This window comes from Emydura macquarii, unplaced genomic scaffold, assembly GCF_026122565.2.
Source record: "Emydura macquarii macquarii isolate MOO-44397 ecotype Brisbane River unplaced genomic scaffold, CSIRO-AGI_Emac_v2 contig_1790, whole genome shotgun sequence".
Taxonomy (NCBI): Eukaryota; Metazoa; Chordata; order Testudines; family Chelidae; genus Emydura; species Emydura macquarii.
The window spans coordinates 23,093,898-23,106,600 of record NW_027131927.1 but is presented as its reverse complement, the minus strand read 5'-3'; the positions used below and the strand labels follow the sequence as shown (position 1 = coordinate 23,106,600).

At 39.4% G+C, this 12,703-nt stretch overlaps 1 protein-coding gene across 9 annotated transcripts in view; it reads right to left on the bottom strand.

Annotated features, from left to right (window-relative positions):
* Window positions 1-12,703, bottom strand: part of ARHGAP24 (Rho GTPase activating protein 24) — a 463,741-nt gene that overhangs the window by 69,654 nt on the left and 381,384 nt on the right. The window contains exon 1 of one of the 9 annotated variants that reach the window (XM_067557116.1): window positions 10,527-11,018. The exons of 7 other annotated variants lie outside the window; for them this stretch is intronic. The gene's annotated coding sequence lies outside the window, so the exon portion shown is untranslated. Of the gene's footprint in view, window positions 1-10,526; window positions 11,019-12,703 lie in introns of those variants that run through there. One more of the 9 variants, XM_067557117.1, reaches the window with a different exon arrangement.

Genomic DNA, 12,703 nt, shown 5'->3' with positions numbered 1-12,703 from the left:
CTATCCAGTGGGTATCTTGTGACTATTAAAATATAGTGATTTCTTCACAGCCTAGTTTTTAAAATTTTGATATTCTTACCTATTGAACTTATTTTTTTACTTAGTTTTTCAAATAATACTGCAGTTTGTGAAAAACAAGGTTTTCTATTTCCCATCTAGGTAAAGTAACTTTCCAGTAATGACTGGATATTTTTTTTTTTTTAAACATAAGTTCTCTTTTTTTGGTGATCACACATCAGGTCAGTGATCTTGAAAGGCTCAGTGCCACCTTTCCCTTTAAACACCCCATCACTGGTTAACAACTGAAGTTTTGTTTCTGCAAGGAAGATTTTGTCCCAAAAGAAAAAAAAATCTTCTCCTTATATTTAGCCTAAGTGACTTGTGATTTTGGTTGCCTCCATTTTTGGTTGCCATTTACACACTTTAAAGGGGCTTGATTTTCAGAAAATGCTAAGCATCCATCCTCTTGAAATCAAGTCCCTGGAAAGAGTCTCAAGTTGCATATCGAAAATCACAAGTAAATCTTGGCCAAGGCCTTTTTTTAGAGAATCTTACACATTATTTCTTCATAAGAGTCTCTCCAGACTACTGTTCAAACCTGGGAGTAACCAAACTGTTTTGATTTGAACAGTACTCCTCCGAAAGCCATTTAATCTGCTCTGTCTTTCAGAAAGGGAGAGAAAGCAGATTGAGTTCACTGGTCCAACATACCTATTATCATAAAAAGAGGCTTGGAAGAAGCTGTGATCTCTGCCCAGAGAGATGCTACAGATAGAGTGGGCTCCGTGTTCTCAAAGAGCAAGCCCCTCAGGCTGCTGGTAAACAGATATACACCATTACAAAATCCCTTTCTAATTTTTATTTTTGTTCATCATAGCAATATATCTTGCACTGCACTCAAGTGCAAGAACTAATTTGAAATGGATTATCTTAAAATGTCAGCTCCTCAGTGCATACTTGTATTGTATTTCAGCTGGTGGAAAGCAAACCCCTAAAGAGTTATGGTAAGAAAAGGTCCATAGCCTAAGGAAAAGCCTTTTAAATGTGAACTTAGCCAAAGAGACTAGGGTAAATTATCAATATCCATCCATACATACTCAGTCAGCTAATTTGGAAAGTCAAAATGCTAAAGAAGTTACAAGAGAGCTGAGTTTGACCCAGGTGACCTTTCAGATCTGCACAATTTAACAAGAAAGACATTCAAGGAGCTCATAATCATTTCAACTGTCAACAAATACTCATTAAGCTATCTGAGCTTCATTAATATGAAATAATGAATCTTCAGTTGATAATCTCAATGGTATTTTGCAAGCCTAGACATAATTTTGTCTTCACAATGCAGCAGAACAACAACAAAAACAAAACTGATTAATATAAACAACTTTGAACAGCTCAGTTTTGTGCTCACATTCTTAGAAAGCAACCAGAAGAAATAATAATGCAAAACACTCTGATTATGGCCTTATTTCCATGTATGACTAATATGTCAAATTACTGCTGCTAACTATAATTGGATCGAGGACTTTTAATTGTTTCTGCTTGTCTGTACTGGTGTCCTCATTGTCATTCCCATCTTGACAAGCAGATAGTATTTTTTAAAAACTGACAGTTTAAAAAAAAAAGTACAAGAGCATGAACATGCTGTTTTAAAAAAAAAAAAAGTCACAGAAAGGTGCAATTTTTTAAAACCTCTTGATAGAAAAAATACCTTTTTTTCTTCTACAACCTTCAGAGACAAACAAGTCAGTTCACCTCATCTATATACAATTGATCTTCCACCTTGAAAAATTTTAGAGTCAAACTCTTATGTAGGTGTTGAGAGGCATTTCCAAACTTTATGTATAACTGAAACTGAACTTGTGCACAGAGTTGGGTCCAAACATAAGTATATTAGTGGGAATTTGTGGGAGCAACCAACCACTTCAGTTCATGTCTGATTTCAAACATGCTAATAAATAGTTCTGTCTTACATGTATACATTCATCTTTCATCACAAAGAATTAAATTGTTTTGCAAACATAGCAAACACATACTTTGCACAGACATCATTTCAACCACCAGTGAACTATAGCAGCTGTTTAATAATGCAAAGACACATTAAACAACAGTTTATAATAGAAAGTGAAGACTAAATTACCCAATTGACACTAAAGGGCAAATTTAGATAGGCAAAATATAACTATACAATTTAGAATCTGGCCAAGACACCAGAATTAAAGGTCTTGGATCTTTTAAAAAGTGACATGAAGTCTTCAGCAACCAGGTCAGGAGATTTATTTTAGAACTCATCCAAAATCAGGCATCTGCTACAGCGCAGTGACTGTTAACACCATGCTGGGCATTTGTTAAGCCCTGAATCAGAAGGAAGACTGTCACAGAACTGATTACCAACATGATTGTCTGCCCACCTTAAATGACTCTTGGAGGTTTCTGGTTCAAGTGCCAATTTGGCCTGGATTCTGAGATCCGACAAGATCTGGCCATAGTCCATTATTATTACCAGTTATGTATAGAGCACCAAAAGCATGCTATGTGTTCGGCAAATGTTCATGGATTGCAACACAAGGCAGTAGGAAAGCTGAATTTGGTTATGTTTCTCTGAACATATGGAACAGACAGATACTGGTAATCTGAATGGCTATTTTTCAGTTGGAAAGTTCTCCAATAACAGGACAATTATTCAAATTACTTTTAATGGGTGAATTTAGAGTGAACAGAGCTGTGCAAAAACAGGAACAAAGAAAGTTCCCGTGTTCGATATTTTTAGTGTACTACCCAATTCTCCATCAAGCTTGATACTTTACAAATAATAGTAGTGGCCCTTTTCAGACTTCTCAAGTCATTGCTGTGAGTCTCAATAAAAAGAATCTGCCACAGGGCCAGATGTAGGGAAGAAACTGATCTCTAAGGGTATGTCTACACTGCACTGCAATAAAAAACTGACAACACCAAGTCTCAGAGCTTGGGTCAGCTGACTTGGGCTTGCAGGGTTCGTACTACATGTCTAAAAATTGCTCTGAGACCATCCGCCTGTTGCAGGGTTTCAGAGCCTGGGCTCCAGCCAAGTCCAAACATCTTGATTGCAATTTTATAGCCCCACAGCCTGAGCTCAGTGAGGCCACGCCAGCTGACCCAGTCTGGCCGTGGCCATGCTGCAGGTCTTCTTATTGCAGTGTAGACATACTCTAAGTCTTATTTATTAGCCACCACATTTGTTTCTATTTCCTTTATGCAATCTTAACTGAGATCAGCTTCTAAATGCCAAAGAGAGAAACTGAAACATTTTCAGTAATAACGGAACAACAGCTAAAAGCTTCTTAACACCTATACTCACCAGAGGCGGTCTGTGGACACTCATGAATCAATTCAGCTGAGATGAAGGACTTTAGGGTAAAATTTGCAAATGCATTTAAGTGACTTAGGAGCCGAACTCCCTAAATCATACTGACTTTCAATGAGACTCAGGCTCTTAAGGCCAGAGTTGCAAAGGTATTTATGTGCTGCTGCGCTTATGTTACAATGCCTAACTGATTTAGGAGCCTAAATCTAATTTCCAAAAGGGATTTGGGCACTTAGGAGCCAAAAATCCTATTGATAGACAATAGGATTTAGGCTTCTAAGGGCCCAAAAGGAGCTTGTAAATCCCTTACGTGCTTTTGAAAATTCTACCTTTCATAAAACTCTGTATGCAAGGTCCTGAACCAAAACCTCATATCTGAAGTCTGGATCTAGATTTCATATCTGGATTTAATATCTTCAAGGGTCACAACCAAAATTCCAGGATATAGATACTCCCAAACGTGTCCGTTCAAAGTCCAGTTCCAAGTCCAACTTCCCAAGATGTTGAGGTGACCAGATCTGGCACAATGAAGAGACAGATTTGAGCTGTGAATGTGGAGCTGTACTTGGATGTGAAGTTTTGGTTCAGGCCCATCTCTAGGTTTTTGCAAAGAGCATAGAGTTTAAAACATTATATTCAGCAAAACTGAGAACTTGGCACCAGGGGGGGCTGTACCTTTTCTGGAATCTAAAAGAAACCCTATTGACAGCTAGAGAGAGATAGTTACCATTAACAAGTCCCAAACGCGCCATCAACAAGGCGCATAAGGCTTTGATTTAAGAATTTAGTCCAGATCTCAGGCTGTATTGCAGGCACTTCACAACACACAAGGAAGTCAATGAAAAGCACTCCTAAGCAGGGTGACCAGTTAGGCACAGGAGGTTCAATCTGTACAGAGGGATCCTTTGATACTGGTGAAAAAGGGACATGGACAAAAAATGGTAAGCTCATCTTCACAGGAACCTATTAAAGTTTGGCAGCAGGCTAGTTTTAATGAAAAGTGGCTGAATGGTCAACACGTTCAGGAAATATTTTGGATTGGATTGGTTTATAGTTTTGTTTCCCTGCACTTTCTTGTTTATAGAATTATATGGTCTCTCTAGACCAGTGCTCAAAAGCACTCTTATCTCAGATATTATCCATTTACTACTGAAAAGGACATTTGAGGATATGACTAAGGCAATCAGATACAGGGGTGAAGGCCATGATAAAACCACCTAAATGGAATGGAAGAAAACAAAAACAAACAAAAAATACAGTACACAGAAGTTCTGTAAAAGCATTTTGATGGAAAAACTTGTTACTGCAATTGCTACTTCCCTTCTTCCTCCTCACTCAGAATAGTGGATGGATTCTGGTTATCTACAATGCAAGTATCCTAACTCTGAATGCCTCTATTTTTAAATGGATAAATAATATGCATTTGTTTTGGCAACTGCAGTATAGGTGCCAATGGGCTTGTCTTTTTTACTTACATCTATATGTTGACTGTTTTTTATTTGACCTGAAAAGCGCTATGTAAGAGTTAGGTATAATATCTAGAAGGCAAATAAAGTGTTTTAAAAACAAGGCACTGCCACACTTTTTCAGCATCATTGCACAGAGGAAGGTGCATACGGGTACTAGGATGAAGCTGAAAATTAGACAGCATGGAAGAAAAAATGATCAGTGATTAAATATATAGTATCCATACCAATTAGAAGGCTCCTGAGCAAAAGGAAATAGCTGCTATCTATTCCCATTGCAAAATTTAATTACTTATTTGAAACACTGAAGCTCAGACTTCTACCAGTCATAGCTTCATTTCTGACAGGGAGTGGGGCGTGACACTGTCCTTTCCATAACTGCACACACAGAAGAAATCACTAGAAGGAAATGCTTATTGTATAACTATTTCCAAATGTGTTTGATGATAGTGTTGTATTATGGGAAATTCCTGATAAAGAGCCTTCTGTCTCTTAAGGGGAAATCCCATGAAGTCTTTAGATCTAAGAAATCAATCAATCATATAATGCTCACACTGCCCTTATGAATTATGAGATGTCAAATACCAATGCATTTTATCATACAGGCTAGAATTAGAGAATGAGGTCATGCATCTTTTTGTATATTCTGAATGGAATATTTGCCATTTCTATATCTTTTCATTCAATAACGATACTTCACCCAAAACTAGTTTAATCAAAGAGAGAGATCTACTAAAGACTTCATACCAAATTCACAACAGTCTTCCAAGGGTGCAACTCTATTGAGGCTAGTGGAATTGCAACGCTTTACACCAACGAATTTGGCCTGATATGTTCATTTTAAATAAAATGAATTTATTTCTTGTTACAGAAACACATCAAGCAGAGAGGAACTTAGTGGTTTCTCTTTGCAAAAGTTGTTTGCAAGAGTTTGCACTTTAAAGCTTAAAGCACTGGTTTGAAAAATTCAAAACTCAGCTCAGCCAAAAACACTGAATTTCATCTGGTTTGGGGTAAAAATCCTATGAAACTAAAAAGTTGCTTAGGTTCCAAGCAAACCCATAAATTGGCGCAGGTTCACCACAGTTGTATAAAAATTTGATGACCCTTTGGGCATGCCTGGTTTGAGTTTTATATTTCATTATGAAGGTTGATCAACTTTACCAAAGAAGTGGGAATGGCACAAACCAAGGTAGAAACTTGGACTAAAATTTCAAAGGTCCCCAAGGGAGTTACCTGACCATCTCCAATCGATTGTCAATAGGTGTTGAGCACTTAATTGTCAAATTCCTTTGAAAATGCCATCCGTAGCCCATAAACAACGACTGCAGTTTAAAGCAATTCCGAATCTTCCAGCAAGTTAACGTGGATTTTTGATATATTAAGCATCTAACAGGAATGTGTGAATAATTTCACATGAAGAAAAATATTTTAATGATGTTAAATAGAGTTCTCAAGCAATTACTCTGAAAAGCTAGATAATTAAATGAAGAATGAGATGCTTGCTATGGAATTTTTAAAGAGCTCTGTAGAAGTTAGTAGAGGATCACAGTTCTGTGAAACAGTTTAAAAATTCAATAGAAAGATTGTCATTCCCCATTACTATATTCATAATGTGTTAGCATCCAAAGGTCCCAGTAAAAAAGAGGCACCCCCGTAGCGATGAGCACCGCACAAGCTGACAGCAAGTCAAGGTCTGTACCCTGAGGAGCTTAGATGCCAGAGAGCTTTATCGTAAGGGCAGAAACGGAAATGCTGAAATACAGTTCTATAGTTAAATATTTGTCAATTGGTACAACAAAGTTTACCACACATTCATCCTATTCTCAGTATAAGTAAGGGGAAATGGTGGCATTTCAGAGAACACTATGTACGATGGCAAATGCTGAGATTTTTGAATGGTCACCACTGTACCTCCAAAAAGGCATTTGTCACAGTATTAGTGATGTGGCCAGAACTGGAAAGTCCCAGAATCTTCAAAAGAGAGCCTATTCTTGAAAGATTTCCAACCTGATGTCTAGAACTAAGAAGCTGTGATAAGTTTCTGATAAGCATGCAACTGTTTGATGCATGTCCAAACCAAACCTTGGAACCTTTTGAAGTACACCTGATGGTTCACCACCGAGCAGGGGGAGGATGAACATGGAGAGTGTGGCACTATGAACAGAAGAGAGGAATGTGCATGTTAAGGAACACTCAAGAATTGAACAGAACTAACTAAGTCTGAAACAGTAACTTGCAGTAGTCTCCTTTTCTTCTTTGACTGGACAAAAATCATGCAGGAAATTCCCCTCACCATATTAAAGATCCCAATCATCTCCCCCACTCCATTAGTATCCCTCTATCTCACACCCTGTCATGCATCCCTGAATTGTGCTGCTGGTCTGTCAGAGAAGAGTCACAATGAGCAGTTCCATCCCCCACACCACTCCCCTTCCAATGGTCCAGTTTGGAACAGTACGTGCCATTTTATATTTCCCATCTAAACAAAACACTCAATTTAACAGTTTTAAAAATTCATACAAATAAAGATATCCTTATCCTTTATATAAACACACATTCATACAAAACATATGGCTTCATTCTTCCATGTCCTTTACAAGGGTATGAATTCCTACCACAACCAGGATGAACTGCTAAATTACATGATCAATTTTTGCTGTGGTTCTCAAGCACATGCATTGTTGGCTTCCATTATCAACAATGCAGCTAACACCTGATAAAATCCTGGATATCTGTGCTTCTGCAACACTGGAAAAAAATTACGATTTCTAAGAAAAAAATTGCACTGCTGCCCAGAAGGGTGAAAATTCATGACTTCAGCAAATGATGAGAAACGAGAAATTGATTTTCACCTAAAATTTTTTTGGTCTGGCAAAAAACAGTTGGAAAACACTAACTGAAGCCAAAACATTGTTTATGTTGGACTAGATTCACTCCCTCCTGGCACAGGAAGGAAAAAATTGCAATTCCCTGCACCATTTTGGCAAGTCAACACCTTCTATGTCTATGATTTTCACCTGAAGCAAATTCTTAACTATACAAGGCCTTAACAAATAAGCATTTATAAAGGAAAATGCTACACAATCTATGCCTTCTCTGAAGAGAAGTTAACTCAAGTTATCTGCATTTGAGTTACTACCTTGAGTGACAGCAGCCATACTACATACTAATACTCAAGTTGTTGTGTTCACACTGGCACTGCACTCCCTTGTGTGTAGCACATCCCATGGTTCTTTGCATTGCAGTAAACTGAGACACTTCATGAATTCTTTTCTAATGAATTGTAGAAGAACTTGTCTGTCCTTTCTGGTTACATAGGGGGAAACTGTGGGAAGGCATTGGAGACCGGTCAGCCTCACTTCAATCCCTGGAAAAATCATGGAGCAGGTCCTTAAGGAATCCATTTTAAGGCAGTTAGAAGAGAGGAAGGTGATCAGGAACAGTCAACATGGATTCACCAAGAGAAAGTCATGCCTGACCAACCTGATTGCTTTCTATGCTGGCTCTGTGGATGTAGGGAAGGCGGTGGATGTGATATACCTTGACTTTAGCAAAGCTTTTGATACTGTCTCTCACAGTATTCTTATCAGCAAGTAAAAGTACTATGGGTTGGATGAATGGACTATAAAATGGATAGAGAACTGGCTAGAGCATAGGGCTCAACGAGTAGTGATCAATGGCTCCATGTCTAGCTGGCAACCAGTCACAAGAGGAGTGCCCCAGGGGTCAGTCCTAGGGCTGGTTTTGTTCAACATCTTCATTAATGATCTGGAAGGTGGGGTAGATTGCACCCTCAGCAAGTTTGCGGACGACACTAAGCTGGGGGGAGTGGTAGATACCCTGGAAGGTAGGGATAGAATACAGAAGGACCTAAACAAACTGGAGGATTGGGCCAAAAGAAATCTAATGAGGTTCAGCAAAGAAAAGTGCAGAGTTCTCCACTTCGGAAGGAAGAATCCCATGCACAGCTATAGACTGGGGACTGACGAGCTAGGCAGCAGTTCTGCAGAAAATGACCTGGGGTAACAGTGGATAAAAAGCTGGATATGAGTCAGCAGTGTGCCCTGGTTGTCAAGAAGGCTAATAGCATATTGGGCTGCATTAGTAGGAGCATTGCCAGCAGGTCGCGGAAAGTGATCATTCCCCTCTATTAGGCATTGGTAAAGCCGCATTTAGAATATTGTGTCCAGTTTTGGGCCCCCCACTACAAAAAGGATGTAGACAAGTTGGAGAGAGTACAGCGGAGGGCAACAAAAATGATTAGGGGCTGGAGCACAGGACTTATGAGGAGAGGCTAAGGAAACTGGGCTTGTTTAGTCTGCAAAAGAGAAGAATGAGGGGGGATTTGATAGCAGCCTTTAACTACCTGAAAGGGGGTTCCAGGGAGGATGGGGCTAGGCTGTTCTCGGTGGTGGCAGATAACAGAACAAGGAGCAACGGTCTCAAGTTGCAGTTGGGGAGGTCTAGGTCGGACATTAGGAAAAAGTTTTTCACTAGGAGGGTGGTGAAGCACTGGAATGGGTTACCGAGGGAAGTGGTGGAATCTCCATCTTTAGAGGTTTTTAAGCTGAGGCTTGACAAAGCCCTGGCTGGTATGATTTAGCTGAGGTTAGTCCTGCTTTGAGCAGGGGGTTGGGCTAGATGACCTCCTGAGGTCCCTTCCAACTCTAATATTCTATGATTCTATGATTTAGCAGCACTCAAGTGGAGCTATCCTGAGTCCACACTGCAAAGTGGTCATATTAGCAGGTTATGAGTTTTGCTAACTCAAGCTTTAATCTATCCCTCTGCCCCTCTTATTCCCCGCCCTGATAGGCCAGCCAACTTGAGTTAAAAGCACCATCACACTAAAAATAAAAGTTTGTGAGTGTTGAAAAGAGCTAAATTATTATCTGAGTTAACTTTGCTGTGAAGACAAGGCCCATGAGTGAGACAAATGGTTCCACAACAATGAAACTCATCTCAATGAGCAGCACAGCATCTCACAGTGTTAACACAACTATATTCAACTTTCCAACAGTGTCAGTTTTCTAGAAAACTATGCATTGTTAAAAACTGGAAGTCAAAGCCTTGTGAGGGGAAAATAGAAAGGAGCATAAATGCTGGTAAGTCAAGTGTAGAAGTATAATAAGGCAGGCCAAGAAAAAATTTGAAGAGCATCTAGCTAAAGACACAAAACCTAAAAACATTTTTAAAAAATGTACATCAGAAGGAGGAAGCCCGCCAAACAATCAGAGGGGTCCCTGGACTATCAAGGAGCTAAAGGACCGCTCAACATAAGGTCATTGCGGAGAAGCTAAATGAATTATTTGCATTGGTGTTCACCACCGAGGATGTGGGTGAGATCGCCACAGTCTGGTTCTTGGTGACTAACCATTCTCCTATTAGTAATTCAGAGCCAGATTCCACAACCATGCTCAAACTGAGTAGTAATTATTCACAAGTGGTCTTGCTGACCACAACTGAATGTTTCAGAATCTGAATGTCATATTATGGAGTCCCTAGCAAAAATGGAAATTAAAGTAGAAAATAATTGTAATGTGATATGGTCGAGTGAAAATTGTAGTTATTTTCCTTTGTGGCAAACAGCCTGCTTCACCCTAGTGGGTCTCACGCTTCTACCCCTTGTAGTAGGCCCAGGGAGTCACCGGTTACTCCGTCTCCCAGGCTGAACAAGTCTTTTGTTCTTTCCCCTCAGCATACCCCAGGGAAGGTACCTTACTGTGGCTCTCTCCTGCCGGCTGGGGCCAAGGGCTGTTTCCTTCTCTGCCCCTCTGGCTGCAGAGAAGCACTGTCTCCTAGCCTGGGGGAAGTTTCTCCTCCAGCTGCCACAAGCCTTCTAGCAGCTTCCTTCTTCTGTACTCCCCCCCCCCTTCCTTTAGGGAAGGCAGGGTTTAAGTACACCTGGACTAGCCCTTCATTGGGTCCAGGTGTCTCTAATTGCCCTGCAATCATCTCTCCTCTGCTTGCAAGAAAAAGGGCTTTGGCATTCTTGGGCTTACATACTGGCCCTGGTATGCCCTTTTGAGGCCCTCTGGCCTGACTTTATCACACCTTACACATCCAGAATTAGCCAATCTCTGCTCAAGTTACATAGAGAGGGTAGTGATGGCCAAATCTCAAAACATTTGGATAGCATCATTAGGATGAGTCTCAAAAGATCAAATGATGACAACAACATCTTGCACTTCCATAACAACTTTCATGTGAGTTTTTGAAAACATACCACAAACAACACATCCTCACAGTACCACTGTGTAGTAAGAAAGTAATATCATCTCAATTTTACAGATAGGAAAACCAAAGCACCAATAAGTTAAGTGGTTAGCACAGATACAGAAGAAATCTGTGGCGCAGCTTGGAAAAGCAGCATATTGCCTGGCTCTTAGAGCTGTACTTCATTTACAAAAACCTACCTCCCTGCCCTTACCTAAGTCTCTTGGATATAAAAATTAGGACAGGGAGTCTCTGAATTTTTCAATTTTTTAAAGCAAATTCACTTTGACTATGTTCATGTCCCTCCTGTGTTCACTTTCCATGAATACTCTATTGTGAGAGAATTTACTGGCAGCAATGTTCACAGGAACACAGTTTTAATTAAATATATGATGATATTTGTGGAAAGCAGATTCTGAAGTTATAAACACAAGTATTTACAGAAAAATATTTGCAGTAATTATTCATTTTATAAGTGAATCCCAGTTTGCTTGTGGACAATTTGCACACAGAGAAAGAGGCAACATTTATTGAAAACATGATTTACTATAAATCATTCAGCCAGCTTTACCTAATAGATACCTTCTGGCACGGGCTTTTGTTCAACATGAAATTAAACTGACCACATTCCCGGTGTTTGAAATCCAACATAATCTGAATGCCATCAACATTAAAAATAAAACAAGAATACTGAAAAGTTAAACAGACTGTAGTGAAGAAAGTATTTAACTGACAAGTGATTTTTCCAAGCCTAGGAAGCCAGTTAACAATGAATTGCATGAGGAATGAGCTGAATGACTATACTGGCTGCCTTTCTAAAACAACAAGTTGTATTAATACCCCCAATCCATGCCAGCTACACAACTTGTCTGTCAAAACCAGCTGCTGGATTAGATGGGGAAAGAAGCCCCAGAATTTCTCTTTCTCCCGAAGCTCATCCACTGATTGGGGAACATGTGCTGCAGAAGAGGAAGGCAGGGCTAAGAGATGAGAGAAAAAAGAAGGGCATTCTTTAATAGGCTGCATGCTGGGATTGCCTCAAATGAAAATGCTGTGACGATGAACAAAACCTCCATAACACAAAAGCAGTTTGGATTTCTGCTGCTGCCACTGACTTATTGTGTGACTTTAGGGAAGTCATTTAATCTCTCTCTGCCTCAATTATCCCTGCAGAAAAATGGAGACAATAGTCCTATATCCCCCTTTTTCAAATACTTCAGGATTCATGGATAAAAAACTCTACTTAAGTGCTAACAATATTATTATAAAAAAAAAAAAGCAGCCTCTTGGCTGGAGATGGAAAAAGTAGCAGGATTTGGAAGGAGAGGTTAATTCAAATCCGCAGTGAAAATATAATGCTGTGTTTCTATCAATAATCAGATTCAGACTGAGTGAATTAGTACATTAAAGGCAATTGACCATGCAGAGCTAATTATCACAGTGGCACTGGAATGTATTAAGAAGTTCACATGAATTGAATCACATAAAAAATAATTTAAGAAGCTACAAACAGCTTCTCTTGCTTAGTGTTCCTAATTAAATGTCAGCCTCTTTTCTAAAATTAGCCTTAGATCATCTAAGTCAGTAGCCAAATTTTTGAGTTCTATTCTTCTCTCAGCATTTATTTGCCACTCCTTTCAAATTAATATTAGGCTAACCCAGGGGAGTGGGAGGATGT